The 27280-nt window shown below is 40.6% G+C and overlaps 1 protein-coding gene and 1 long non-coding RNA gene across 4 annotated transcripts in view; one reads left to right on the top strand and one right to left on the bottom strand.

Annotated features, from left to right (window-relative positions):
- The window catches only part of LOC136444765 (KN motif and ankyrin repeat domain-containing protein 1-like), a 50684-nt gene that overhangs the window by 21787 nt on the left and 1617 nt on the right, over nt 1–27280 (bottom strand). For all 3 annotated transcript variants that reach the window (XM_066442496.1, XM_066442500.1, XM_066442498.1), the window contains exon 2: nt 11558–11705. The gene's annotated coding sequence lies outside the window, so the exon portion shown is untranslated. The remainder of the gene's footprint in view (nt 1–11557; nt 11706–27280) is intronic.
- LOC136444767 (uncharacterized) lies at nt 683–19212 on the top strand. The gene is made up of 3 exons (XR_010757319.1): nt 683–1043; nt 18183–18340; nt 18693–19212. It is a non-coding gene; the product is annotated as an uncharacterized lncRNA (long non-coding RNA).

Here is a 27280-nt window from a genome sequence, read left to right as displayed (position 1 = left end):
CATCATCGCCCTGTAAGCACTGATGCACACCATTTACAGTTTCAATGTTTACAATGTAACCTTGACCATGCTAAGCATACTAGTGGCTTTTCAAGCACGCTTCAACTTGCAGACAGTTTGACGTCTAACAGTGAAAGCTGTCATTTTGGTTGGATAAACAAACAAGAGGGCAAACCATCACCAACGTAACAAAGTTTTGCATACTGTAAATCTTGAGACTTGCATGTTTTTAAGTTTGTGACATCGTTGTGCTGTACGAATATGTTGTCGTCTTTTGGTAGTAGTAGTATTTTGTCGTCTTTTGGCCACAGATAAACACTTATAGCGTGATAAAATCACAAAAAATGAGGGTCTGCAGGGGGGTACTGACTACGTTTTAAACTGAATTCAGAAGAACCCCCTATTATGCTATCATCAGGGAAGGTAACTGCGCAAAATCTGATCACCTGTCCTCGCTACGGTTATGTGGCTAAGATGGCTTATTACAGAAAAGAGCAAGCAGACCCTCAAAAATATTTTATAGAAGCATTGAACTTACCGTATTTTTGTCAATTTGTTCCAGAGAACATTCCTAGTTTTGCGTCACCATCCTACCTCAGGGGCATTTAACATAAAAACCAGTGTGTCCAGAATGATGAACAGCCTCTCCTATTCCTATTGACATTTACAGAGCAGGCAGAAGGATCTAATCATCAGGGCCTTGCTGAAGTATGTGTTATGAAACAAAATATCTTCTGAGACAGGGGGTGTGAAAAATGGTGCTAGTGTGAACCATATGGCGGGGTCAGGGCAGGTAGGAACCCAACTAACCATCAGGCTAAAGGACAACAACAAAGCTTTTAGGACTGCATTACCCATAATGGTAATGATCTACGTGTATTGGTTAGCAATCCATATTCAAGGTTGGGGGTTCAAATATGCAAATATTCCAACATGCACAAACCATCTGGTGAGGTCAGGTCAAGGGTGTAGGAGTATACTGACTTAACTGTCAGCCAAGACTCCAATAACAAAATCTACCTGGGAACTGAGATGTCTGAGAGGTATGTAAAGTTACAGGCACACATAGTTGTACTGCATACATGCTACTGGTATGGGTTGAAGTCTTTTAGAGCTAACAGAAGACAGTTGAAATGCACAAGGTGAGTCGTACAGTCTCCCGAGAATCGAACACGGGCCATCAGTTCAGGAACCCAATGGAAACACACCACTAGGCTAAAAGGTCTGAACCAGTAGCTATAGACTGGTCAGTAGGTGGCGCTTGAACCACAACTATCACACAATCTTTGTTTATCAGAGAGTCAGAACTTGAAGAAAGCACATATAGAAAAGTAGAACCTACCACACTTCTCGAAAAGAGTGCAGGCACGCCAAGGTGTGTGTTACAACACAACTTAAGATTCAGATTGTGCTTCATTTCAGAACTGGCATGACATGGCAATTTACATGCTTTGTCATAAGTCAAATTCTTCTACCTATAATTCACACCTGTGCAACTCCGTGGCCTCATAACGTTGTCAGCTGGAGGTTCGTTCTTTTCACCACCACAAAAAATCTATATCTTAATCTTTTGTTTAGACCTGGCAACAGCTGTACCTGAGAGCTGACTTCCTGGATTAAAGAAAGAAAAGAATTTTAATCCCCTTATTTAGACATCGGTGACATGTATTTAGCTCCTAAAATTTCTTTCTCAAGTCCCTGACAGTTTTACTTTAAGTAAGGGGCAAACCAAAAAGGATCAACACAGGGTAAAAAATGTTGGTTTATGCTTTGCCTAGATCTTCTTAATCAAATCACATAATATCATGGAATTTCTTCTGTCACTTCTTCCCGAAAAACAAAAGCTATATACCATCTAAAAATCGCGACCATAAAATGTCCCCAGAACACATGATATGAAACACGGAAATTCCGCTGTAGCACAAAGGAACACCGCAAGGGGCCTCAAATCTAATCATTTCCACTTTTTACAACAACCTACCAACACACCAATCATGAATCATACCAACCCTTCCAGCCATTCTTGAGTTATCTTGGTGAATAATAGACAAACAAACACTGCCTAAAACATAACCTCTCTTTTTCATGGAGGTAAAAATATATGGGAAGAGCAAGAAGCACTCGGCAACCCAAAATTCCATCCAGGTTGCACAGCCTGCAACCAAGTTCACTTCCAACCCCGTACTTGACCTATTTTATAATATGGAATGTTCTGTTCTCAAATGGGCCTTGAAAGCTCTATCCATCAGTGTCTACTGGGACTGAGAGGTCAAAGGTCCTCGCCCCAGGGCCAACTTTATAGGCCACTTCTATTCCAATAAGAAAAATGTTTAATCAAACACAGATACACAGTTACAACAGCATTCGGTATGTCAGGTCACTACTTTTGTTAGCATATCAAGGATTCCTTCTTTTATAGCTATTCATAATGATATCAAATTTGAAAATATTGGTTTTTACTGCTTTATACATTTGTATGACTGGTCAGTATAATAATACCCAAGTCTAAGAAATTCATATTTATTTTGGCAGAAAACAGGGAGCCTGTAAAACCCTTTTCCCACCCTCTGAATTGGATCAAGGCAGTATAAACTTTCCATGCCTTGCATTCTTTCTTTTATATTATATTTCATACATGAGCTCTGCCACCATGGCAACTAAGACTACAGTAGAAAACAGGAAAGATATACGTGTAATCTGGTGGCATTGAAACTCTCCAGCCTTCAATGTTAAGTCTATACCCGGCCATGACATATACATAGTCTGTGTGATTTCCTTGGGGAAGCAGAGAATTTTTCCTGTTTTGATCTTTAAGGAATGGAGGTCAGACTTTGAGATAAGAAGTCAGAAGACATGAACAACCTGTACAGAACTGACAGCTACGGTGTCATATGTCTAGGACAGAAAAGTATCATCCTTTCTCATGATATCTTCAACTAGATAGCACTGGTAGTATCCAGACATTTACCAATACAGCTGCAAAGTCCCTTAAATGTCTTTACTGGTTTGTAATATGCAGTTTGAAAAGAAGCTGCTGGGGATTGCACAAAATGCAAAACATGTCTTCCTTCAGGCAAGGCCTGTCTAATGGGAGAAATTGGTGAGAATCTTTTCAAATCATTCAGAGTTATCCTGTAATGCCAACCATGCAGCCAGAAGTAAATAGTTACAGTCAAACCTCTACAAGTGACCACCTCTATATAAGGACCACCTGGCCAATGTGACCACTTTTTGGTGGTCCCGTAGATAATTTTTCCCAAGCATTATAGGAATCCTGTCTATGGAGACCAGTCAGACCACCTGTACACATAGACATGTTATCGGTCCCTTGAGTGAGTCTTCTTGGCTCTTTGACTGTATCTCAAACAAAACCGTAGAGAAACAAGCTGAACATTACAAGAAACTTGATACAGAGTCATCCTTAGAAAATGGTACATTAAGTTTTATAAGGATGTTATAAACAGTTTGATTAACGCAAAGATGTTCCTAGAGCACATTAGAACTTACCAATTTGAAACTTCATCTCGAAAAATATGGACAGAACATAAACTGGGCAAAATGTACTTACCAACAACACAGAACTTGGACGTTAGCCCACAAGACAGTATAACACCCTGGTCATGGGATTCTGACTCAGACTTCACAATGAAAATACAGTCTAGCCAACTCAAAAACATGGTCAACGACACTTATCAAGCGCGGAGAAGTTATTTTCCCAGAGACAAACTTCACCCTCCACCAGAGCACTGTCCACTTTGATCAACGACCCACCAGACAGCCTGCTGGGTAATAGATGATGATGGCAGGCTGGAAGGTCAATCAAGGTCGCGACACAACATGCCTAAGGCAGATATTTATCTCTTGATCATTGCCCAAATTTACATCTAGTAGGAACAAGTTTCTGTCCTCTTCCTGAGAAAGTCAGACTGTTGTTTCCTTTCATACTGTGTACCAACTGCAGACTGGTTGAACTGTAGGTTAATGTGTGTTCGGAGATGACAGAACATGTGGAACAACTTGCTGCACAGTCTGGTCTGACCTTGAAGCTGACGGGTTTCCCTGACAGGAAATTCTGGAAAGGTTACCTCAGCTATGTCTGACACACGAATGAAACAAGGCAAACACCCACCTGTGTACACCCGACTACCTGTACCGAACTACACTTCACTAAAAGCTATCCAAAAAGCATTATGCTTTGTACCGAACAGTCTTCAGCATAAAACATCAGTCAGGAAAAAAGGGAAACTCAAAGCAGGGTGCACAGGAATGAACTGAGTGTCCTTGAGTTGAGAACCGCAATGTGCTGCGTTGTCAGCATATGAAGGCTAATCAATTACTGATATTGATTTTTACGGAACAGCTGGGCATCTTTTAATCTGCACAAGTGTGTCCGCCCAATATTGGCCCGATTTACACACAGGTTTTCTGAGTCAACTCAAAAGTTGATGAGTCGACTCCAAGCTGACTAGAAAATGCGAGTGTAAATCAGGCCATTATGCCATATATCCAATTCCTCCCATAAACTAAAAATGTAACGTCATTGCATAAAATGTTAATTGACAATGTCCTGTTGTCTCTTCTTTATGTACTTGGAAGATAGAGATATAGAAGATTGTTCTACATTGTGTATTTTTGTTTCTATAAGGATTTAACAAGATTCAACTATCGGTACGTTTGCACTCCTTGAATAGAGGAATAAAAGACTTGTTGGCTGTGAAACCGTGTTTGGTCGCTTTATTATTCTTGTTATAACGTTTATGGTGTCTATTTTGAAAAATTAGCCATTGTGTTTTTTTTTAACCATCTTGTTTTTATTTCATCCCTCTGGCATTGAATTAAGAGTCTGCAGAGGATGGAATCCATAAAATTTATTTACTGTGGCCTAACAGAAGAATGCTAGTTTAACTTAATGGCGTCGTGTGGCGCAACTGTAGAGCACGCGGCTGTCAAACAATGGGTCCCGGGATCTAATCCCAGGTGCGCCCAGAGACATGTCTGAACTTGCGCCCCGACGTTGTGCCCTTGGGAAAGGCATTTAACACGACTTTCCTCACTTCACTCAGGTGTAAATGAGTACCTAGCTCATCTAGGGTTAGGGACGTCCCTCGGATAGGACGTTAAATGGAGGTCCCGTGTTTGGGGAGAGCAACACCCCGCGCACGTTAAAGAACCCACCACACCTTTCGAAAAAGAGTAGGGGCATGCCCCGGTGTGCGATGGTCCAAATCTTACAGTCCGGTCTGGGATGACATCTTGAAAAGGTGATAGTTCACCTGTTATGTCAATCCTTCCACAAAATGTGGTAAATCAAAATAAATAAATAAATAAATAAAAACTTGTGGTTTCCTTTTGAACTCTGGCAGTGCCCCAGCCAATGTCCTGGAAAGTAATTTGACTTCTTTACTGGTGATACCAACAGTTTTGGCAACATCTCCCCACAGAGCACAGTGCGTGTGTGTGGCCCTGGCTATGGGGTGTCCTACCTTCTTCTGTCTGGCTATCTATTTAGTCTGCAGTATATCCTGGTAAAGGAATCATTAATGGAACGACTTGGTTATTATAACAAGCCTGGCCTGGTTGAATCACAATGTTCAGAACATTTCCCTAGGGTAAGCTTATCGCTATAGTATAGACATGGCATTTGTAGAATACAAACTAAAGCCATCTAACTTTGTATCATATCTATCAAGGTAATGAGGAGGCTGTGTTATCAACAACATCAACTAGCTGTCCGTTAGTTTTACTTGTGGACAGGATACGTCTAAAATTTACCGGTGAATTTTCATCATTCCTCTTCAAGAAGTACTAATCATATTTGACCTTCTAGTTCTATGTGCAAAAAACAACAAGTGATCAGATTTAGTATAGAATTTATTTCAAGTTACAAGCATGCAAAACTAAGGTTGTTAACTATCTCACATGTATTCTAACCTACTCCCTGCAGCCTAACTCGGTAAATCTGAGAATGGGTGCCAAACGGCTACTAAGTGTGCTAAAGGTTAAAAGTGTGGGAAACTGCCAAAGTAGTAGTCAGGAAGAGTTATCTCCTAGCTCATAAACTTAAAAGGGTAGAATAACAATAAAATTAAAAGCTATGGGAACATTAAAGCAGAGAGTTATGATTCGCTGACAGGTCTGATCAGTTTAACTACCTCCTAGAGATAGAAGCAGCCCCCAAACGTACACAGAAGGACAGCTGTAGGTCTTCAAACTGACAAGACTACAACTAGGGAGGCAAGGCATGGCCGGTTAGCAAACATCAACTTTAAACCAAGCACTGTGAGAACCTTTCACACAGAGACTCTTCTTCTTCAGTTGAACGCGAAGCGTAATGCTTGAGACAAAGCGTAATACTTTTTCAGTAGGCGATAGTGCATTGCGGCTTCGCTATTCAGCCAAAACATCAAGTCGCCCCTACTGTTTCTGATAAGTGTGTTGGGCTCTTTTATGGATATCTTTCACATGGCAGAGCTGACCGAAGCTTCAACATCTATAATAATCACTTGTTACAAGCTACGTGTACAAATGTAAAACTTAAAAAGTATCTTATATATCTTGTCAACAGTTTCCTTTGCTGGAGAAAGATGGCAAGATCAAGTATTGAATGGTCTTAGTTAGTTTTATTGAGTACATCAGGCTGATTCAAGTGTTATGAATAGTTTTCACTCTTCCTGAGTTTCCTCTCTTCTATTTAGAGCTTGCCTTTTTAAATGTATTGAACAGCTTTTTGGACAATCATTCAAGCAGCTTCCTTTGCTACTCAGACCTTACACCAGGGCTGTCTCTAGGACCCGTTCCTCCATCCTGGGACAGAAATTTGCTTATTGGGACAGACAAAATGTCACCCTTTCCGTCCAAAAAAGTCTGCAATCCATGACATAAAACTGATAAAAATCTATTTTCGTAAGCTTGAAGCGACAGATTTAACCAGGGTTTTTTCTAGAAAAATTGAACAAGAGGGAGAACAAACAGGCAAGGGAGCGAATTCTATGTATTTATGGAAGAATCAATTGCTGAGTGAAGGCTGTATGCTGGATATTAAGCTAAAATCTGAATTTGACAAGGGGGTGCTGGGCTGAAACAAGAGGGTGCAGCGCCCCTCTTTCCCGATTTAGATGAACCCCTGTTTAACCATGTAAAAAGCAACAACATGGGCTCCCAAACAATGAGTGGGACTGGAAAAGAATTAAACTAAAGCTGGAGACAGCCCTGGAAGGGTAGACCCATGAACAGAATTTCACAAAAGTTGCCAGTGGCCTGGAGACATGTCGGCAGCCCTGCCAGTTCTATCAACCCCAGCCTGTTTACACCACAGTTCCTGGCAAAGGGATCAAGGCCAAGTTCAGGGCTGAATCTCAAGCCCAAGGATAATCCCCAAAGGGCAACAGTGACCTCCCAGGAGAGGGGACAAGGCCGGCTGTGGGGATTTGAAAGGGTAACTTTACATGGTTACAAAAAGTAATTACAATGAAAAGAAGCTCAAAGTTTGCTTTTACATAGATTTAAACATGAGTATCTGAATGCATACCTACATACTTAATATAATCACAATCCATCCAAAGGTTAATGAGTTATGCAAACTACAAAATCTGGAAACATATATACACACACACACACACACACACACACACGCACACACACACAGACGCATACACACACAAAACAATACCTTAAATTTTCATGGAGGTAGTAAAACATCTATCTTACACAAAAGATGCTCTTCTTTCCATGTTCCTAAAACCAGTTTTCCTGCACCATGTTTTACATAGATGAACAAGAAGACCATGTAATCCAAGCCCTTGTTTATAAACACAGTGCCTTGAATGTCCTGTCCTGTGGATACCTACACGCTTGTGGACTAGGAGGGGATGAAGAGATCCATGGCCTGAAGTCCAGTTTTCCTGCTCAGAATGAGGAATGTGGGATGTAAGGAAAGCTGACAGGGTATGTTTACATCACCCTCCTGTCATAGCTCTGATCCAGGTTGGGCAAGGAGAATTTCAAACTGTGGATGGCATCCTTTGGACACCTAAAATCTGATATAAGAATGCAAAAGATTTAAGTCTTTTTTTGCAACAAAACCCTATGTATGCTATTCCAGTTAACTGAAGGGACCACCCTAAAGATTGATAAATAAATAGACAAATAAATTCCCTTCTGCCCTAGAATCTTAGTAGAAAGCCAACTCTTTGTTCTTGAGATCAGCTGAGAATCTTAGGAATCAGATTCTCATTTTGACATTACAGCGCTTAAGTCCAATTTTCTTTATCATTCATTATTCATCTGGCAAAAAAAAAATATCATATTTGAAGTTACGTACAATATCATTTTATGTGGCCATCGACTTGAGAATCTTTGTCTGCATTTTTCTGCCTTGGCTGCCCTTCTAAATCTTATTGAGTTGACTTTGTCCTAGAATAAAAGGAGTCAAAATACTGGGATCTGAAGACTTGCGTGGGAGAGACCTTACCTCATATCCAGACCAGGAAATTCCTGTCTACCTGGCTGAAACCCGTGAGAAATAGAGTTCACACACACACACACACCATAGACATACACCAGGAGTGGAGTTTGACACAAAGCGGGTTAGGGTTGAACCTTGCTACCAATGCAATATGCACGTAATTCCTAATGAGGTGACCAAATTTTGCGTAATTGCCTTCCTTGCTTTTAACTTAATACGTAGGGGGTTCTACTGAATTCAGCCTAAAGCGTTATCAGGACCCCCCCATGCAGACCCTCCAAAATTCGATGACAAAAAGGTCAGTTTAACAATTATATCTCTATGGGGAATGGGTCCTTGTTTCCATTACCCACTAACCAATACAGAGTTGGTGCCAAAAGTTTAATGAGTTCCCACACAGTGTCCTGGTTCAGAAGTCCCTACCTCCAGGCCTCAGGAAGCCTGAACAGCAGTCAGGTGTGCTCCCTGGGTCCTTAAGGTCTCATTTATGTATTACTCCGAGTGGGTACCCTAAAAGAGTCCGTTGCCCAAAAAAATGAACGGCTGCATGTACATGTGTCTATATCGGTGTAAAAATCCCTTTTAGCTAGGCCAGCTGATATCAAGCGTCAAACTGATGAAAGCTTGTTTGTAACGGAAGAAATTAACAGGTAAAGTTCGGCAGCCGCGCGCGAGGTCGGACGTCCACAGCCGGACATTAGCGGTAATTCGGTCGATCACTTTCAGCTGGAAAGTGCCTATTTAGGGGGTCTAGCTAAGTGCCGTTTTTAATTGCCATAAAAAGGTATTGTATGCCAACTGGTAGTTGGCAATTTTTTCAAATGATCTAGGGTAGATGAGCTCAACAGAGAATGAATGACATCGGTGCATTTCCTATAGCTTCATTACGAACGCGCCCATGTGAAACACGTTTTATAACATGTAAGCCTATGGGGCGGAAAAACTCATGAATGAGACCTTAAATAAAAATGAAAAATATTCATAAAAAATCAACGATTAGCGCTGGCGCGTAAATTTCAAAACGATTGATAACCCGGCGTCACCCCGCATTTTCTGACCGAAAGTTTCCATGGCAACGGACTAGTCTACATTTTTGAGGGGCGTTTTTATTGTTTTTTTATTGTATTATGCTTTGCTAGAAGTAGAAGCCATTTGAAAGAATATTAAAGTTTCAGATCGTAAATACACGAAATAGAGCATCCTTCTGTTCCTTCTGTTGCGTTTTGTATTGGAAAATTAGGTGTCAACAGGCACAACGACGCACGTACCTCACTAAACTGCAGCTAACGCGTACGCAAGCTAGCATATTGCAATACACTTCCAGACGTAAAGCTCCGTGTCAAGTAAAAGGCTATGGAAAACACTTTGGCTGACGGCGACACCCCCCCCCCCCCTTCCCCATGCCTTATTCGTGTATCTTGCTTTAATCGTGTATCTTAGGACGATTCCGACGGCCGTCTTTGTGTCTGTACCCAGATTCCATCCTCGTTCTTTCAGAGTCTACCCAGCCAGGCTGCGCACAAAGCAGCACTTTGAGTCGTTGTCTAGTCCTGTACGCCTCGATCGCATATCAGCCAAGCTCAAAAACACGCTTGCTGGCCAGCATGGGTATAATTTGAAGCCCAGAATCACTAAAAGCCGCACTATCTGTTCTCTCCTGAACCGCGTCCGCTAGGGGGCGCTTCATGCTTTTCACAGGTGTCAAAGGCCAATGCGTCGACGTAAGACACCCGAACTTTCAAGGATGATGGAGAAGATAGTTTTCTTTCGTTTTAATCATGATTGACTTAATACATTATACTTAAGGTCTCATTTATGTATTACTCCGAGTGGGTACCCTAAAAGAGTCCGTTGCCCAAAAAAATGAACGGCTGCATGTACATGTGTCTATATCGGTGTAAAAATCCCTTTTAGCTAGGCCAGCTGATATCAAGCGTCAAACTGATGAAAGCTTGTTTGTAACGGAAGAAATTAACAGGTAAAGTTCGGCAGCCGCGCGCGAGGTCGGACGTCCACAGCCGGACATTAGCGGTAATTCGGTCGATCACTTTCAGCTGGAAAGTGCCTATTTAGGGGGTCTAGCTAAGTGCCGTTTTTAATTGCCATAAAAAGGTATTGTATGCCAACTGGTAGTTGGCAATTTTTTCAAATGATCTAGGGTAGATGAGCTCAACAGAGAATGAATGACATCGGTGCATTTCCTATAGCTTCATTACGAACGCGCCCATGTGAAACACGTTTTATAACATGTAAGCCTATGGGGCGGAAAAACTCATGAATGAGACCTTTATAGGCCTGCCCATAACACAGCTGCCTGGCACAACCCTGGCAAACCCTCAACTCTCTGCCTACAAATAAATAGGACCCAATGGGGTTCATAGATAGACTAAGCAGAGTTCTGATACATAGCTGGTCATGCAGCATTCTAAAGGTAGGGACTTTTTAATGGTCACTAGCCAACCGCTAAATTTTCATCATCACAAATATTTCATTACTATTAACATTTGAGACAGTGATGTTTGTTCCCACCGTTGAAATTAAATGTTGTGACCTATTCCCTTTCCTCCCAACCGCTAAAATTACCAACGGCAATATCAAATGGATTTACAGTATGTAAACCTATCATCCAACAAAGAACTCAGTCTAGGCCTGTTCTGACTCTCCCAGAATCAAGTTTGGCAACTCCTTGGCTTGCGCAGGAAGTGTTGCTTCCCGCACCCTTCCAGAACTCCAAGTTCACAGCTGGAAACAATTTCAGCGGAATATTCCGATGTAGCAGTCACGTAATCATGGTACGGTCACAAAGCTCCAAGGAATGTTTTCAACAGTTTTTAATAAGCGATAACTGAGTAAGTGGGTGTGGGGAGGTATCAAGAAAAAAGAAACTGCTGCTGTGTCGTAAATAATCCAAATCGATGATGATGATTCGGTACAGAACAGTTTTATCATCTTGGTCAGTCTTGAATACCCCAAACTTAAAGTCATTTCCATTCTCTTTCCAATTCAGCTTAGAGAAACCCCAGCCATTATTACTTGACTTCTTAGATAATCAGAGAAGTCTTAGACCAACAACTCTAAGACGTATCTTCTTACCTTAAACTAAGGCACAAAAGGTCTGTAAGAGCTCCCGCTCTGGCTGGTGTAATCCTGGTCCTGTCTTGGCTGTCTCCTTGGCTTGTTTGTCCTGTTCTTGAAGAGGTTTTTCCTTCTGTGCTGTTAGGATCTGACCATCAGTCTAGACCTGCAGCAGAAAATAGAACAGGTTACGTTAACACAGAACAGCTGCAGCAACCTGGGCTCTAACAGGGGAGGCTATGCATGGGGTCTTGACAAAGCTTTATCCAGAGGAATGGTTTTGTAGTGAGGCTGACTCTCATCAGTGAGTCTTGGCTGTGGGCTAGTCCATTCTTTTATTTTTAAGTTCAAGGGGGTGGTTAAAGTATTAAAATCAAAGGGATGGCCATCTAGTATAAACAGCAAAGCTTTTTAGACATAGTTATACCAAAATTATCTCAGACATTTTGGTATCTTTACCCAAAAACAACATTGTGATCACACTGCACATGAAGCAGGGCTTGTGTCATGGCAAGCTGCAGTACTGCATTCTCTATCTAGGAGGCACTGAAGCTGTGGTCAGGATTTTTTTCAGGTAATGGAAGGGATATTTTGATGGGATAAATATATTGCATTTACAACCAAATGTTGACTTCCAGTCACATTCCATTGGCTTCTTTCAACAATACCAGCACTTGTCCTTGAAGGATTTGTTTTCCTACTACTATATTTCTTTTCTTCAACTGGACAAGTACATTGTACATGGTGGAAAAACAACTCTACTGTTGACAGAGAAAAGAAACATGATCCCTACAGGAACAAGACAGTTCTCTAACCAATTGCACTTGAAAATAAACCCAGCTTGTAAGCAGAGGTGTTATCAACAGATGGGAGTTATCTGATAGAGTTTTTCTAAAGGTAACTGTAAAGAAAGCTAAATATTTTCCTTCCTTTATGCTTTACACTAGTTTGGTTCTTAAGTCTGGAAATGTGCCCAGCCTCAAATTCTTTGAAAACAGAGGTTCATTATGAGGTTTGTGAGTATACTCAATGTCAGTAATTAATTTTTCGAGTAACAAAAGCGTGATCTGTATTGCAATGTTACTTCCCCAGCTTGGACATGTTGTAAGGGACTGCATCTGTCATTTTGGATGGTGACATAAAGCCAGTTGCCCAATGTATGAGGGAGCTTCAGGCGTTAGCATCAAACCACATAAAAGAACCCAACACACTTATCGAGAAGAGTAGAGATGACCTGGTGTGCTTGGCCAAAAACACAAGCCTTGGCCAGGCCACATTGCATAAATAGCACAGAGATTATACTCAAGGTCTCTTCAGGGATGTGATTGACATATCATTATTTCTTTCACTTTCGTCCTTACTCCGAGGACCTTTTCCAGCATGTCCTTCATTTGACAGAGTAGCTATCCCATCTGGTGACTTGAATTTGAAATATATGATTCACTGCTGGTGACTGTTACTTCCAACACACTACATTATCTAAACATTTATACCTGCACAAAAATAAACTTCACATCCACTAGCTTGACAAACATCCATCAGCCAAAGTTGCTGTTATCACTCAAAGGTTGAACAGGTTTTTTCTCAGGGGTCTTCAGTTTCATTCAGTGGTAAGTGACTTGGAAAGACAAATTTTCTATATGCATTAAAAAAACTACTCCGTCATTTAGTAAAATGGCAGCAGTAAATGTGAGATGTAGAATTTATGATATCATATTCCCCAAATCAGTGGCACATATCTCCTCTTGAGAGCATCCATTTCTTCCATTAATATTCTGTTTATTGTATGGACATTGTAAATTTTGCCATTCATTTCACATCTATTAAACCCCATATCGTCTCCTTGTCATTACTGTTTCCTCCCTTCCTTAACCCCCAATGCTAGCCTCTGACAACAAGTGTCTTTTATGTGAGACTATGAAAACAAGAGTTACAAGGACAGCGGAGCCAAACCCAAACATGACAGAGTAGCTCGGGAAAACATGCTTGTAAAACTGGCTGGCTGTCTCTCCTGTCTTATAACCATAAACAACAGCCCTCTCACATGTGACTGTATGTATACAGTACGTTGTACAAGATGTACAATTATTTCAAAGCTAGCTTCTGAAAACACAAGTACGTTTTTGATAAATGCTTGCATTGACTGACTGCAAACAAACAGTCGTTGTACAAGACCTACTGCTATTTCAAAGTTAGCTTCTGAAAACACAAGAATGTCTTTGATAAATGCTTGCACTGACTGACTGCAAACAAATAGTCATCTTTTCTACTGCTAGAGCTACCCCGAGTATTGGTAGCATACAGAGTAGTAACTACAGGTGTTAAGTGTTAATGAGATCAGGACAAGAAGTGGTGAGGTGTATTTGACATGTGTTTTGTGTAAACAAAATAAGGACTGTAGAAAAAGATAAAATGTAAAAAGGATGATCCAGTAAGGGGTAAAGACACTTAGTAAGTTGGGATTTTAAATTTTCACCAAGTCTATCCATAGAAATTAGAGAAATAAGTCATACAAATCAAACAACTTTTCGCCCATTGCTGACATCACACGTGCGACAAGTCACATGTCCAGAGCGACTGGGTCATAGAGCTCCAGTCAATTTCTCTGGTGAGTCCAATTTTTGAATGGAGAAGTTCAGCTTCAACCTTTTTCAAAACTTATTGTTCGTTAGAATTTTAACAAACTCACCAACAAATGAGAGTAAATTATCACCGCCATGGCAGAGGTAAAAACTGTGCCAAAAAAAATATAAACAGTTTTCACACAAACCCCTCCCCATCCTTCCTAATTAATCCCTGAAGAAAGCCAGAACATGTTATACTGTAATGTATACCTGACTCTTCCTAACAGACATGGTAGAAGCCCTGCAGGGAGGCCATGTGAGGTGAGACTAAGGCTCTCTTTACATTATACTTTTGCCGTCAGCGCCACTGGCGTCAGCGCCACTGGCGACAGCGGGAACCCCGTGTAAAGACAATTCCCGTCGACGTAGTCCCGCTGTCAACAAATTTTCTCCCGTCAGCTTCGAAGCCGTCGCCCGTCAGCACAGCGGGAGTCCCCGTCAACTTCAAACTCCGTCTAAAGAGAATACGTCGGGCTCGCGTCAGCGGGAGTCGGGGTTCCGGCGATTAGCATAAAGCACGCGTTGATTAGCATACTGTAAGTCTACTTAGATCCCCGGTATATGTATAGAGAGAGAGAGATCCGCGGGATCCGCGGCGACTTTTGTGCCGTGCATTCATTTCCCGCGGATATATTTATCGTACTTGTGCCCCCCTCCCCACATTTACGAGTGATGAGCATGGAATATCTACACATAAACAAGGCTTTGCAGTTTAATACGGGCGGGGAGACGCCGTCTACCGTTGTACAATTATACAATTTTGTTTCTTGCTTTTGTTATGCTTACGCCCGATACTTTCTACAAGATGGCGAAATGCAAGCACCGCAGGTGTCTGTCAGATTTCCGGGCGGTGTGTCTAGAGACGTCGCGACAGCGGCCTCCCGACAGCGGGAAATTTCGCCGCTGACGCGAAAAACGTAATGTAAACTGCGCCTAAAAACATCAGTCCCTCTCATTTTCACATAGTAGGAAGTATCTATGCAAATTCATGAGTGGTGACAACACCGCAACTTATGATGAGTTCCATATCCTCCTGAGTGAATCAGGTGGAGAAATGCAACTTCACCACAACAGAATTAGAATTACTTTCAATACAAAAGTTCAAGAAAATCAAATCAGTAAGGTATCACTGATGAAAGATAGCAGATGCTATCTGAAACGTCTGACTGTTTAGAAAACTTATTTCAGCTGCTTGAGTTACTTTTGTATTGTATATCAATACGGTATCAAACAAGTCAAGTTGCATATGCGCAAATATGCCAATCTGCAATTTGTATCTACTTTTTGCTATCAATGATCTTACTATTCTGGATGCTATTCAGTGACCAGCATACTGGTGTATAGCTGTACATGTATAGTTACTATAGTATAACACAACATAGTAGCATACCTTGTTAGGTTAATTAAACACAGGCTGGCTATCTCTGAGATCTAAACATTCTATCCACTTAACATCTGAACAAAAGATTTACACATAAGAAGTCTCAAGATATCTAAAAGCGGAAGACAGAAAACCTTCAGAAATCAAACCTAACGTACTTACTTACAGACCTGTAAGTGAAGTCAAGACGCAGCCACTATACATCTGGACAAAAGATCTACACAAAAGAAGTCTCAAGATATCTAACAGCCGAAGACAAAGACCCTTCAGAAATTAAAGCTTACTTACAGACCTGTAAATGTAGTTAAGACGTTGCCCCAAGACACGTCTGTCTCCAACTGAATCTTGTCAGGAACTACACCCAAGAACTAGATCACAGAGGAAGTGAATAATCCTGCAGCTTCCTCCATGCGGTACAGAAACCTTGGGGTTCCTCCTCCAGCATTGTCACATCATGACATCACAAGATTGGGCAGGAGCAAAAGAATTCATTGGTTTTTGAACATATATCTAACAGTAATACATCAATGGTGAAAGAAAAAAGGGTACCAAATCATTACTTGTGTTGGCTTTATTCATATCCTTTAAAGATCTCGAGTATAAACTGATAAAAAGACAGATACCGACATAATCATAAATCCTCTATACTTTAAAGGGAAACTCAGTACATGTGTACAAGAAATTATAGGCAGGTTTGGTATAAGGAATTCTAGGTAGATTCCTTTTCTCTTTAAAAATTTACCATTGATTTTGACTGCCAAACCTACCAATGATTACAGATCCATAATTCATAATGTTATTCCCAAACCCACAACAGTTACTGCAAATTTCAAAACTTGGGAGTTGAGACAAGTCAATGCAAGTGGTATGTATTAGAAATCACCAAGCAGACATTGACAAGATCTCTGACCAGCCATTTTCTCTGACAGTCATTTAGAGAGAAAACTTTTTTAATTTCCATCCAACATCTGCTTGGAGATAAAATCCTAGACCCAGTGAACTCCCCTAGTCCCCTTCATCCCCTGCAGACTTGATGATAGAGTCCAGCTGTTGAATGCCTGCTGTTCTCATTCAGGGGTGGAATGGAAAATTCTATGCCTGTCAATCAACTCATTACTGGAAGATTGAACAAAGCACCAATCAGAGGTAGAATGGATTTAGGAAAACATATTAAATATCAACAGTAGGTAAAAGATGGAAGATTATAAAATTTCACTACAATGCTAAAGGTTGAAGTTTTCCATCCAGCAACTAGCAATAAGTTTTAAACTTTTATCTTGACCAACTTTGCTTATGCATTGGCTTGTTTATTGGTTAACATTATGTTATTGATGGGAAATTAATTATTTTTGTAGGTGGTTCTTTCAGTACCTCTACCCATCCCTGTGCATGTGAGTACTGTATATCACAGAAGCTTGATTTATGACACAAATACTTTCCTGTAAGTACTTTGTGTCAAGTGAGGTTGTTGATTAACAAAAGATGTACATAACTGCAAACAGTAACAGATTCCACCTTTTAGCATAGGCAGCTGTTAAAGGCACCCAGAGCATTTTATGAGGCTTGAAAATTGGAAATATTTCAGTTGTAAGTAACTCTGGCTATACTTTAGCAGAACAGAAGCTTGATACAAAAATATTATATCTTCTAACATAATTCAACCAGGGTACATAATTCCGCCACTCTGAAATTGAAAAGAGTCCAAACAGAGCTGCAACCCAACGTCCCCCAGTATAATGTACTCCTGTATATCTAAACTGTGCTGGGAGGTGCTGCACTAGAGATCTCTCAAACTGCTGTTTTTCAAATTGGCATATCCATGTATCCGGGCGGATTACTCACACTACTTCAGAACAAAACAAAAAATACAGTACTTTCCTATTCACTTCTGGCTTCCAACAACTTTCTAATATGGAAAGCAATCTTTAATACCCCAGTATCCAATCTGGTTCAACATTCCATTCTCATTGGCCATGAGAACAGAGGTGGCCCCATAGGTTTCCTAATCAGACTGCCTAATGAGAAGCTAGCTTCTGAAAATCAGTTCTCATCAGGTACCTGGCAGGTGAGGCACTACAGGCATGGACTAGTCCACTGTACAATGATAAAAGGGGGGTGATCTGGTGTGCTTCAAAAATTCTTGGGAACAATACAGGCGTATGTCTTATCTAATGTCAAAGATTGAAAAATATACATACAATTCTGCAATAAGAAAACTTCGGGAATAACGGTAAAAATACCGAGATGCAATGGCAACTATGTAAAACAAGTGGCTAGCATAAACATGGTAACTGTTTGTCTTGACTACTTGATGCTAAAGACTATATGAAGATGGCTTAACTGGTTCTATCTCCACTCACCTTATAAAGTTATATGTCATCATCTCCTTAAAAGTTCTTCTTACAATTCTGGTCACTTAACAATCAGAAAGACACTAGAATTAGTAGGAATCACCTCATAAGATAGAGAAACAGAGATTTTGGTACCAAAGCTAGGGTTACCTGGAACTGGAAGTAAATGCCCGATACACAGAGTGGGTGTATAATAGCTGTTGTCTTCTCATTTCTTTGGCTGGCAAACAGCACACTTTACCAAAGTAAGTAAGTTTAAACAACCCTGTATTTGTCCCCCACCCAAGCGCAGATGCCATGTCATAGCACGCAGGCCGACACCAAACACGTGCTGGGACCCCGGACAGCCTCCCATTGGAGCTCAGTAGGCGTGACGGGTATACCTTTCCAAAATGAGCGCAGGGCGAGACACCACTATCCACAACTGTACCAGAGGCCCAAAAAGGTACTGATGCAAGTCATTATTGTGTGAACTACTTTGTGCATACAGTATTTAGTTTGGGTAAGTGGGCTTCCACTGCTACTGTGATTGCAATTAACGACCAGGGTAAAAAAACACACAACTGGAAAATGTGCACTAAGACAACTGTGTACAGATCTATACTATGTATTGGTATCATCTTTCAATACATTTTCAGCATGGCTAGATCAATGATTTGTTTATTGATCCAGGATTCCTTATAAGCAATAGATCAATATAACTGGAAGGAAGCCATAATACAGCAAACCTTTTAAAACTGGAGTAATGTCGTAAATACTTCTTTACACTTTTACAGGTACTTTCTTTACACCTTTAGGGACTGGACTGTTATCCAAGACACCACAGTACTCACAATGATCATTCTGTCTTACTGTAATAACTGAGGATAGGAGCACCGCTTCTCGAGTTATCCTTGGTTAAAGCAACAGTTGGCAGGTACCTGGCATTCCTAACATTCCCTACGATAGTGAAGTGGCCCCTGCACTAAATGACCGGACAATGGTACAATGATGTTTGCCTCCTTCAAAGCTAATATACTGAAGAACCATCCTAACAACAGCATGTCCACTCTAGAAACTCTAGAAGAGGGAGGGGGTCAGATGTGAGAGCGACAGACAAATTTTTTCCTGTCCTCCCGATGACCATATATGCATTACCTTAATCAAAGGTACAAACTGAATCACTCTTAGGATGACACTCATGATCTGAGTACACCTGAAAACAAGAGCACCCACAGCAACAATATCTTTCCAGACATGTACCTTGCCTGCTTATGTTCATTTTGATAAACACCAATGTCTCCAATGTCTCACATGTGCCATATGTAGTATTGAATTTTTCCTAATCTCCAAGCTGATATATATGGAATAAAAAACTTTGAAGAAATTTGAATAACAAGTCAACATAGCTATCATTCTTCCTTCTTATAAATTACTTAAGCCATCATATTAACTTAAATAAGAGTTAAGTGCCCTGTATTGCAGTCCTGGCGTCACAATTCTTGGAGACTGAGCCCAGGATGGCTTTATGATCACTCAGTTAAAAAAACAATTTCAAACCCTTGGATCAGATTTAGAAATATGACCCCATCATTTCCGGAGATGAGGAGAAAATCGGAGTGGTGACAAGACATGGAGGCAATAACATCTCAGATACCAGGTAAATGCCTTTTTAAAGAAATATCGACAAAGCACATACTCTTGTAGGCATCCTTCCATCTCATTAGACAATGGTAGCACAGCGCTAGGAGTGACTACTAGTAAGTGGCAATCGCAGCCTACCTACCTACCTGCCTAAGTGCCCAGGCCAGCTACAGCACATACTGACATAGTCTATATACATTATAAATGTATGCTACAATCATTCGGTCTTAGAAGCTATAACCAACAGAAGAGAATGTTGCACACCTGTCCCTTCAGGTAGGTCAGAGGTCAGGTCATACCACTTGCCAGGTGCTCCAGCCCCCCTCCAAGTATTCCCACCCCCGCTAAGTGCCCTTTGGACAAACCGAGGAGGCTGGTTCGAGTATCAACACCTCTGCCAAACACACCCATGTAAACACCATGTTGCCACCAAATTTGCCACTAATCCTGTACTCTACATCTTGATCCGGACATTTCCCCCCACCCTCTTTGTCTTCCAACGCTCTCCTTTAAGATGGAGGGTACAGAACACAAGGAGGAGTGAGTCGACTGTAACTACCGACCCTCAGCTGTGTAAAGACCTCCCTCCTCCAGCACTATGCGGTTAAACAGCTCCGCACTGGATAGAATTGACCCCTGACCTGTCACCAACAACACATTTTCTATCTTAGAGTTTCTCTGCACGCCTTTTACCATATCAAATGCCATCAGCTGATGTTGTCTACTGTCAAAGCTGACTTAAAGGTTCCAAAAATGAAGGGCTAGGTATTCTGGCTCTGATGTAAAATCCAAGGCTGCTCAAGGATGTAATTTGCCATTTTTGTTCAGATTGCCTTCTCTACTTCCCTCTCCCTATCGTATTGAAATGATAAATGCAGCCAAGTCAAACCCCCCATCTTGCTTCTCTTCCAACAATATTAACACCTACTTGACCTGTAATCCTACAAGGTTACACTTACTGTTACAGTACTGTAATTACTGGCATTGGTAACCCATGGATGAGGGTAAGTAAAGCTAAAGTTAAACCAGTCGGTCTGATAAATAAACATCAATGAGTTCACCTGTGTACTAGACACTCCATCCAAGTTCACTAACATAGATCTACATGTACATGCCATTTGGCTACTTTCAGTTGCAACAAAGGGGTAGGCTGGGGTAAGTTCTCTGTACAAACCAAGTGTTTTAATCAAAACCAATGTACCATCTTTCCGAAGCAGTCCGAATCCTTTCCCAACTGGTCAGAATTGCCCTGACGGCCACCGAAACGTCGGTTTTGAACAAAATACTACTAGTACTAGTATGTAGTCAGTCGTTGTGTACCAAGAACTTTGTTCTTGCTAACTTCAAATAAAGAGGCGCCTACCGACCGTACTTGATGACACAGTGCTTGATAACTTCAGCTGTATCTGCAGTAAACTCGGAGCAAGAATGGACTCCTACTACTAGACAACACCTTCACATCCTGCCGTCCTCCTGCCTATACAAACACGTCTGTTTTGACAACAACTGTTTTGAAGTAAACGTCCAGGAGACAGTGTGGATCCAAGGACAGAGACAGGTCTGACGTTTTGCGTACAGTCCCTGTTTGTACAGCCAAAGTAAAAACATTCCTTGTTTCCTGTCTCAGTCAGTCCTTCTTTTGTTCCGTATCAGGCGTATGTGTGTCACTTGACCTAACCTTTAGAGTCGCGTGGTTGACATTTATTCTTGGCGCGGTCAATTTTGTCCGTGGTCAAATCTATTTTTCTGTGAAAGGATTTTCAGCAAGGCTATAACAGAACAGGATTGACTGCAACTTTTTGCTGCACAGGATAGGCTGAATTTTGAGTGATAAGAATGCCGTTGTAATCTATCATCCTATGAGTGAGATTGAGCCATAGGTTAGACAGCAATGTAAATCTCTTCAAAGAAAGGAAGCTGAAGTTTCAAAGGAAATCTACGTTGCAGTGGTAACAAATAAGTTTTCTTGGCTATAGATTCAAACCTATTCAATCATTTTATCACTAACTTTTCTACAGCCAAGAGCTAGATTTACAATTTAGAATAACAATGAAAAAACTGTTGGAATTCATATTTTCAAGTTATTGAGTTGTCTTGCTTACAAACCAACCAGCATATATACCAACCTGGTAAAACCACAACCAAAGCTTCAATTGGTCACCATGACTGCATTTCCAGCACCACCCACCAAACACAGCAGAACCTTTCACTGAAAATGAAGACTTCTAGAATCTAGATGTATCCCACAGAGACATACATGCCTAACCCTGACCTTCCTTCCAAAAGTTGACCTTAGACAACTTGTGGTATTGTCCCGTTCACCCAAACCTTCCTAACCCTTCAGAATGGATCATTGGGATCGGAAGTCTCGGAATCTCTTAAACCCACCGGAATTTAATCCTCAAAGTCAAGAACACTAAGGCCTTTGTAGCTCACTGCCACACGGAAGAAAGATTACACTATATATACTGTATATTGTTTGCCCCTAAAGTGACTTAATGAATATGAACTATGTTTCGCCATTTTTCTTTTGGAAGACAGATTTTACTGGTGTCTGGTAGCGTTAATACTAAGGTTAGAAAATGAAGTATATAGTATTGTGGATGAATAAATAAATGTACCATAAAAATCATAATAAAGAATAATAATCATTGATTCAAATAGACATGTATTTATTTTGTTGTATAAAAAAAAGGGGGGATTTATATTACTGCTTATACATGACTTGCTTGTGATACAACTTACATTTGTTATGAACCTAACAGACTTTGAAATTTGAAAACGCTGTATGTTAATGCTGATCTGAGAATAAAGTGACTTCAGTAAAAAAAAAAAAAAAAAAATCATTGATTCAATAATCAAATAAAAAATGTGCTACTACTTAATAGTTGTAAAGGCCACCTTACATAATAACCCAGAACAAAAATAGACAAATTCCTCAGTAAGCCAGTCCTATTTATATGTGGGGGTGGACTTGACAAGTAAGGGGTAGACCAAAAGAAATTGAAAGGGGTGTGTGAAAAAATGCATTAATTTTCGCAAGGTGAAAAAAACGTGCATTTCATTGTCCTATAAAATACAACATTTCTAAAGCCAACTTTTCTCAGCAATTTCTGCCTTGATTTTTTAATGGCTAAGTTTTTTCGTCCATTTCTTTAGCGTCCTACTTCGATAACCTGTAGTGGTTTGCCCCTGGGATAGTAGACACTAGCGGACCCCACCCACCCACTTGTGTACAATGTATGTAGCACACACACACCTTGCTTTGTGGCATGCATGCCTGAAGCTTAACCATGCCAGATAATCTTGTCATGTAAGCTCTTCACTAACTCTCTCTCAAGTCCCAGATTTATCTTCAATACATTCAGATATGTACTGTAAAAATATCAAATACTTAGAGTTAGATTAGCTAATTATATCTATACATAACTGATAGTTGAGTATTACTATTGATGTTGAACTACATATGCAGAGTAAATAAATACTGTACAGTTTATTGTTTGAACTTGCATTAATTAGTGAAGAATTACGACTGCTGACAGAAGTGAATGACGTATGAACTACTGAAAAAAATAGAAAAAAATATATCAACTTTCTTGTTTAAATAATGACTCAATTTATCAATTGATATCAAAATAGGGGTACTTTAGTACATCAATTCTGTAGTTGATTTTGTCAAGTTGAAAGTGAATGTTAGACAAGTTTTGTCCATGGTTTATTCAACTGTATACGTACATCAATTGAACAGTCATTCCTGGTTCTTTCCTAGGTTGAATGTTAGAACTCAGAGATTAGTGCTCACAATACCTTGTGGATGTCACTCCAGGGTCCAGGGAACAATTTGAAACCTGACAGGGGCTAAATTGACCCGTCACTCTACAGTGTGAGGGTACTTAGTCTCTTCTGGCATGAAGGAATGCTGGGACTGGTGACAACACTGTAGGTTTGGGTGCATCTCCGCCACCCACCTTCTGATTATGACTTATACACAAGTTTGGAAACAGAAATTTCAGAAACAGAATTTAGTCCAGAATATGTGTCACCTCACCACCCTGACAATGAACATGTTGTGTCTTAGGTGTTGTCTCTCCATAGATTTTGAATGACACTGCTCATTGGCAGAAGTGATAGTCTAAAGTAACTCCCTTTTCCATCAGGTTTAGACTAATAAGAATGGATTGCTAGACATCTTAAGGAATAAGTCAATTTCTTGAGTTGCCGACAACATTTTATCCACAGTTTTACCCTTTCTTGGCATAAAAGTGTCATCACATAAAGGTAATAAATCAATCTTTCTGACAGTAATTTTATAAGATATCCTGCTTGGGACAATACCAAACATGACGCATTATTATAGTCTGTTGGCAAAACTTTGTATGTTTTTAAACAGAACAAGCTACAACAAGGATATAACATCTGTTTACCAAACAATATCTCTCCATAAGAAATGCCAAAATTTTGGATTAAAACTACAGATTATACAACTGCTTCTCCCACAACACCTGTGCCTTGTGAGAAATGAAATCTTCTAAAAACTCAATTTGTATTGTATCATTGTAGAGGAAGTCTATAGTATTACACAATTAACATGATATTGTCGAAACTAATTCCACTTGTTTAACTTTCGGTCCACCGGTATATGTCCAAGATAGTGATATAACTATTAGCGACACACCTATAACCATTTAGCACTCAGAAGACTGCATTTTGAAGCAAGCAGAGTGAAAAATGACATACCTACAGCTTCCCACATATTACGCCAGGTCTCAGAGTTCAGCAAAAGCTTCCAGGACTGGCAACCTGCACAGAATTCCTCCCAACTTCACACCAAGGCCAAACCTCCGCCCAAACCTTGGTTGTGTTACCAGAGGAGCGTGCTACCTCAGTGGTTCCCCCAGCATTCCTGGGCAGAAACCTGAGTGTGTGGACACTGAGGGGTCATCTGAGTAAACATCTCACAGCTCTTTGCTTCTGTCAGACAAGCCTCAACATTTCTCACACCCTTCTTAGACTCTTATCCAGGTGCAAAGAGGAGCGAGATTTACTTGGAATTTACCAGGATTGGTTAGTTGGTTTGTTACCAAAGTTTACATGTTTATGACGGTTTGTGGGTAGATTGTCCGCGAAAGAAACAGTTAAATTTTGCTCCCTTCTTTGCCAGGAGGCACTGTTGGATGAGCAATGAATGAATAATACTTTGGTAATATATCGGGAGGGTAATATTTAGCAATTGCCAGCAAATATTGGGTTTTTAGTTTATAAAATCTTTACTTCTACTGAAAGTCAATGTACAGGATGATGGCCTCCATGGCGTTGATTTTGCATTGCCTAACACAGACTCTTCCACTGCAGGTGTGCTGTTCTTATAACACAACACAAAGGCTGTAAACAAAGTGAAAACAAAGGTAATTTTCTCTTCAAACACCGGATAGTCATGATTTCTGTGACTGGGACAAGGCAATAGAACAGGTAATATTGGGCCAGTTTGTTCTTTGGTTGTGCAAATGCTGGCTTGTAAATAAACTTAAGAACTGTTTGATGCCAGATGTGGGTTTAAGGTACAGGGCAGGTGAAACTGACAGCTCAACTATAACAGTCCTATATGAGTTTATGGAAAAATAAATATAGTAGTAGTACATCATACAGTACATCAAATAAGGTGTTGAAGATGACTCATGATCTATTGTAAAAGTACAGCTAAACAGAACACTGTAACAGCATTTTCTATGCACTTCTCGCAGCAAATACTAATCAATGGTACCTTTGATATTCCTTCATTTAAAACACAAAGTCTGATGACGAAAATTTGATGATGGGAACAAAATTTGCCCATCTGTCCCTGTGAACAGACAAAAATGTGAGCTTCATGAATCATGATATGAAAATACATTTTCGCCAGAAATGCAGGCTTTGGACCCTCATTGAATCCATTTTTTTTTAGTGGAACAGACAAAAACGTAAAGCTAGCAACATCCGTGAACTACAATTTGGATGGCTCAGTTTCTTGTATTGTATAAGTGAGGGACATCTCCAGACAATATCCTCAGTTTTCTTTTACAAGGCAGGAACAGAAGGAGACTTGTACTTGAATCAATACCTTAACCTTGCCATATACCTGAAGAACCTGAAGAAAAAACACAAGATAAGAAATCTTCAAAGACTTCAATTGTTACCTGAACTTGACAGTTGTGACCTAAAGAGTGAGGCATTCAGCTTGACGGCCTGTTCTGGCCCACGGACAAGGTAAAACTCATAAAGAGCACTTGACGTCAAAAACCTGCTAGACACTGCCGAAAAACAAGCACACCTGTAGCTATTGCGTACAAAGAATTGCTCACTCTCGTTTTGCGAGCAGGAGAATAATCGAAGACTTGTTGGGACTGCTGTGTCTGTTGTACATGTAAATATCACACAGGGCATTGGAGTTGACTTTCCAACCAGTAAGCTTCGGGCAAAACGTCCGTTGTAAAAGTGTAAATCTGTTATCGAAACACTTGACTCTTGAATGGGTCAATTTACATTCTCTGTATAACCAAACACTGGTTTCAAGGTTTTCGTAGTTTCACAGACATTCCGATACCAGTTGAGACCTTCGCTGCTCACCTTGGGAAAAGATTCCAAACATTCTAACACCTTTGTTCTTTGATGTATGAATCTGGAATATCCTTGAAAAAAAGGAGTACCAAATTCATAATATCTTACCATTTGTACATTTCTACATAAACTGGATAATGATAATATGAGTATACTAGAATATGTGAAACTTTTAAAATATGAGAGATTGGTAAAACAGAATAGTAGTCATTCCTAATCTAACAATGCCTGCGATTCTTAATCCACTATACTATAACACCAGGAATGTGCAAGGCAAATATTGTTCTAGATCCTTGTCTTTCCTTCCCGACTGTATCATTTTCAAAAACTTCCTGTATCCACCAGCTTTTTTCAGTCACACCCCACTTACCCCGGGTATCTCCATTCACCTCTCATTGCCATTTGTCAGGATCAACTTGCCTGGTGTCAAGGGGCTGACAACTAAAGTACCAAAGGACGTGATGAAATAATGACACTAGGTGTACTACCCGGCCACAATAACCTACTCTACTGAACTTTTCACTTCTCGATTCAGTATTCATACAGCAGTGTGACTCTGATCACACGTACATGTTAGCCACTCCTAGAAGGAGTCCAGGGATGCTTGCATGTACTAGAGGATCTTAGGTCAAAGCAAGCAAATTTAAGACGATTGAGAGACTTGATCTGCTTCTATAGTGGCGCCAGGTCTTCCTGCCGCTACCCTCCCACTTGCAACATGTGTGCCCAACATGGAACCGTCTGGCAAGGTGCCCTGAGAAGAAGCTGATATTTAGGTTTGATGTATGAAGTTCCCCTGACATATACACCCAGAGATGACTGTCTGGGATAGGGTAGCCATGGGGAACTGCCACACTTCCAGGGACCACCCCAAAATATCCACACAGCTCACATCTCCCACAAACAAAATTAATACCATAATGAGTTACTGAGCCGTAATGCCGTCAGTTTACACACAACACTGGGCATGTTTCTATCCCACATAAAGGTCACTTTAAACTACCCATCCCTTCAGACCTCACCCAAAGCTTCTCAACTCGCCCTCCCGGACAATAGGACGTGCGCCAGGATGAAACTCACCCTGGTAAAATCACCCCAAGGCGGTGCATTTTTCCTTGACTGTACATAAAAGACAGAAGCTCTAAACAGCAGGTAGAGTTACCCCTCT

The sequence above is a fragment of the Branchiostoma lanceolatum genome, chromosome 11 (assembly GCF_035083965.1).
Source record: "Branchiostoma lanceolatum isolate klBraLanc5 chromosome 11, klBraLanc5.hap2, whole genome shotgun sequence".
In the NCBI taxonomy this organism is placed as follows: domain Eukaryota; kingdom Metazoa; phylum Chordata; class Leptocardii; order Amphioxiformes; family Branchiostomatidae; genus Branchiostoma; species Branchiostoma lanceolatum.
The sequence above is the reverse complement of the archived record's forward strand: the minus strand, read 5'-3'. Positions and strand labels throughout refer to the sequence as shown.